We start from the raw sequence: 3884 nt of genomic DNA on the forward strand, positions 1-3884 counted from the left end.
ATATTGAAGTTAAAATTGCAATTAAAGCAGTAAATCCTAAAATTGCTCATTTGACCTTTTCCAAGTTTGCATTCCTGGATTTTTAAACCAAGGATGATTTCCTAACTCTAATAGGCAGCAAAACATAAGCAGGTCTCTTTAACAAAATCATAACAGCAGATTCCTTATCTAAATTAGGATCTACACAATTAATTAATTGACTACAATTGCAATGAATATGATAAGACTTGTCAAGATTGGTGATCTTAACTCTTAAAATTGTCTAAAAATATCGCATATAGATAAATTACACACACATTTACAGCTATAGTGGAGTTGGCCTGAATGGCCAAAAACAGTGTCTCTGATGAAATCTTGTCAAATACACTGTAACAGTCCCTCTGCCTCACGGGTCATTATTTTTAGTTGTCCTCAAGTTGACACCAAGTTGGCTCTCCTTGCTGTAGCCCATGGCAGAGACAGGAAGTTTCTGCATCTTGTTTGCAAGTGGCTGCTTTCCCTGATTCCTCTTTCTCTGTGCACTCAACACAGGTTTCTTGTCACCACTGTCAGGGCACTCAGGAACTCACAGGTCAGTCTGTCATACAAATTATTCGGGAAGCTAGCATGCTTCTGGAGCATTCTGTGGAAAAAACAGAAACACTGTCCCTTTTTCCCCATATTAAATATCTGAACAGGCTCATACCATGTGTCAATAAGTGGATACTTTTCATCTCACCTAGACATGATTATGTCTAGTTTTAAGATACTATAAGGCATTTATTAAGCTCTTTGACATCCAAATTTCAAAATGCTTAAAAATTAAAGTATAATTTAAATAATGTGCACAGGGGTATAATTTTTCCCCTTCTTTGTCCTTAAGAAGATAGATTTTTTTATAGTTCCACAATACTTTGTCTTTGAAAATTATTAAATTGTTGACAAAACATCTTAAATACTTGACTGTTACAGTCAGTTTTAATATAACATGGGCAGTGACTACACTTTCAGTTGTTTCTCTTGAAGAACAGTTGTAACTAGAATGCTTGCAAGTTATTAATAGTCACATGTGCATAATTTATTTATTAATCAGAAATAAGAGCATTCATCTGCAGCAATTGATTAAGTATAGATCCTCAAGAATTAATACCACTATTTGGAAACAGGTAGGAACTGAGGACGTCAAGAGCAATTTTGTTTTTACAATTTGACATGCACATTCACTAAAAAATACCAAATATTATCTTAAACCATTACTATTTCGAATATATAAAGAATGAGATTATATAGCCAATTTTTTAAAGTACGATGAGCACGTCAACTATTCCTTGTCTCATGGGGTTATAAGGAATTCCAGTTTTACGTTTGATGCTAAATTCTTTATAAAATGAAATAAAATTCTTGCTAGAATAGGATGCCCTGTTATCTGTCTTAATAAGTTTAGGCAATCCCATGGCATTAAAGGCTTGTAGGCAATGATCAATTACGTTTTTTGAAGCCTCCCCTGTATGCAGGGAAGCAAAGAGAAATCCTGAACAGGTATCAATGCAAACATGTATATATTTTAGTTTTCCAAATTCTGCATAATGGGTTATATCCATTTGCCAAATATGATTAGGCACAAGACCTCGTGGATTAACTCCTAAATGTGGCACTGGAGATAATGTAATACATTTAGGACATTGTTTTACAATATCTGGCTCTTTGCCAAAATAAGTTAGTGGCTGCTTCTTTCCAAGGATAAGCATCTGAACTACTGCTTCATAATATGGCAAGATATTACGTTTAGGAGAAATTCTCAAATATATCTACATTAGAAGAGACTTTTGCCATAACAATCCTGTAGGCATGTGAATTGTATTAAAAATTAACAGGTGTAACGGCAAAGAGTAATCTATATAAGTGACAATTGCTCTTCAATAGTTTTTTCCACTTCTTGTAAGGCCAGCAATCCTTCTGAGGTTAAAGATCTAGGGGAGGTTGGATAAGAACTCCCTTTAAGACTATCAAGCAAAGGTTTCAACTCCCTTGTAGTACACATTAAATAGGGGCGAAGCCAATTAATATCACCTAACAATTTTTGAAAATCATTCAAAGTCCTTAAGCTGTCTCTGCAAATAACTATCTTCTAGGGAAAAACAGCTTGATTAGTAAGTCTAAAACCCAAATAATTATAAGGATCCTGAGTTTGTATTCTTTCAGGAGCTATCTGTAATCNTTATCAGTTAAAGCTTTATGTAAACCTCTATAACACAAAAGCAAATCCTGGGGATCTTCTCCAGGCAACCCAGGACAATTTCTTAACTGTCCAAAAACAGTCTTCTTAAAGGAACAGTATTTTTTCTTATAAGTTTCATAAGCAATTGCAAGCTTGAGAATTAATAGCACCTGAGGGATAAACAATTTTAAGCAATTGTAAGCCCTGAGATATAATATTGACTATTAATATACAACTTAAAGTTTGATTGTTCAACATTTTAAAACACCATTTACAGCACACAATTTAATTATCTGTGCTGAAACAGGAGGAAACTCAAAAGAATAATTGTGTGATCCAAATCACATATACTTTTCTCCCATAGAAAGGCTGTTTTTAAACAAAGTAAATGGGATGCATGAATGCATGAATTGATAGAAGGGACAGAAGCATGCATAAAAACAATTTTTAACTTATCTTTAGGATAATGATTATCAGTTTTATTTAAAATGATGGTATTCAATAGATGAAATATCAATACTCTGTAATAACCAAATTAATTGCTGTTTGGAACAAGGAACAGACAGTTAGGTTCTTAAGGCACAATTTTTGTTATAGTTTTTCTAAAATATATGAATTTATCTTACAATTTTTTATTAGCACAACAGTGGCTTAATAGGATGCTAAAACTTTACTTTGAGGTGAAGAAGGTGATTTTACAACAGTGTTTTCTCTTGCCAAAGATCTGTTATGGGCACATAAATAAAATGAGCAGGTAATATTTATTTATCATTGATTATAATTGATAACAATTGATCACAGAAGTTTCCTCTGCTTTCTGTGAAAGATTTTTGTTTCTCACCAGTAAATTTGAATATCACTAGATAGCACCTAACAAAGGTTGAAGTCGCTCTAAGGCCTCAAGGTGAGGTCTTAGCCAATTAACATCACCTGGAAGCTTTTAAAAATAAAATTTTGAAGCAAATCAATTTTTCCTTCTTAGATTTTCTGTACCACGATTTTCTAATATAGCTAAAAACTGTAAGTATTAAGAGATATTGCCTCTGAGTCTTATTTGGAGTTACAGCTACTCCCCAGAACTTAAAAGCTCATTGTGTGAGAGCAAAGATTTAAAGTAAACTTCCCCTTAAAAGCATTAGTAACTGTGGGAAGCCATTCCGGACTCCCTGGTCAGCTGGACAGAAATCTGTTCCAGGCAGTAAACAAGCCCATATTTGGTGGATGGCCTGCCCTTAATCCCTGATTGGCTGAGCAAGCCTGCCTGATGAGGTGATGTGACCTGTGGTGATTGGTGGGGGCATGGTTGTGTCTGGAGTGGAAAAAAACACTTGTAACCAGATAGGCTGGGGGATTTGGAAGAGAGAAGCTGCCTGAGTAAACTGCTTTAAGAAGAACCGGTGGTTGCATTTTCCTTGCTGGTCGAGTTGGATGCAACAAGTGGTGCCGAAGAAACCAGGGACCCGATTCACCCACCGAAGAGGTTCAGAACTTTCTGCAGTCAGGGTCTGTTGACAGGATGAGTACGGTAAGTAACTCACTATCCCGGAGTTGGGATTAGGCTCTCAGTAAAGAGACAATAAGGCCCTCTGGCTCTGGAGATGAGAAAGTGAAAGTAAGAGGGTAGTGAAAGTAAGAGGGTAATAGGGACAGTCTATGGATTACTTTCTTTTTCTAGCCATTTGGGTAA

Source organism: Mus caroli, chromosome 18 (genome assembly GCF_900094665.2).
Source record: "Mus caroli chromosome 18, CAROLI_EIJ_v1.1, whole genome shotgun sequence".
NCBI lineage: Eukaryota > Metazoa > Chordata > Mammalia > Rodentia > Muridae > Mus > Mus caroli.